The sequence below is a fragment of the Geospiza fortis genome, unplaced genomic scaffold, assembly GCF_000277835.1.
Source record: "Geospiza fortis unplaced genomic scaffold, GeoFor_1.0 scaffold58, whole genome shotgun sequence".
Lineage (NCBI taxonomy): Eukaryota > Metazoa > Chordata > Aves > Passeriformes > Thraupidae > Geospiza > Geospiza fortis.
In genome coordinates, this window is record NW_005054359.1 from 1413052 (window position 1) to 1413776 (window position 725).

The window sequence follows — 725 nt, forward strand, 5'->3', positions numbered from 1 at the left end:
AGCCATTAAGCTGATGTCTGTTTGAACACGAGTGATAAAGTCTGGGAGCAGTGTGAGGAGGAGGAGGCAGAGAGAACATGGCTCTGTACTCAAACAGTTCAAAATAGTGGCAAAACAGAGATGCACCTGCCTCTATTTTTTGTTCTGACAGCTCCACCTTGGTATGTGGGTATAAAAGTGGGAATAAAAGTATGTGAAGCAGTGTCAGGCTGAGGGGTGCTCCCTCTGTGAGCTTGCAGAGAACAGACTTAGGGGAATGCTGTGTTGGAGACCAAGCCAGTCAGATCCACACTGTCTCCTTACATTCCAGCTTACTCACTTTTTGCTTACCAGAACTCTTTTATTCAGTCTTGTCTTCAATGTTTTGTTACCAAAGTTTAGGTTTGTTCTTTGGGGGCATTTTTGGGTTTATTTTATTAGAGGAGGTTTGAGAGTTTGTTTGTTCTAATAAGCTGGAGCTGTAATTGGGAAATGGGTTAAGCTTGCTTCCAATTAAGATAATTGACATGAAATACCCAATTGCACTCTGAGAGAGAGAAATAAGTTCCCCAGCTGAGCTGTAGAAGAGAGCAGCTTTGCTAACAATGAAGGTAGAAGCAGATGTTTAGAAAAACACGTAGAAGCAATCAGGAGGGGATTTATACATTTGGTTATTAATTAAGATGCATGCATGAGCAGCCAGCCAGCTGAAGTTCTGAGTTAAGAAAGGCAAAATTTCAACAAGG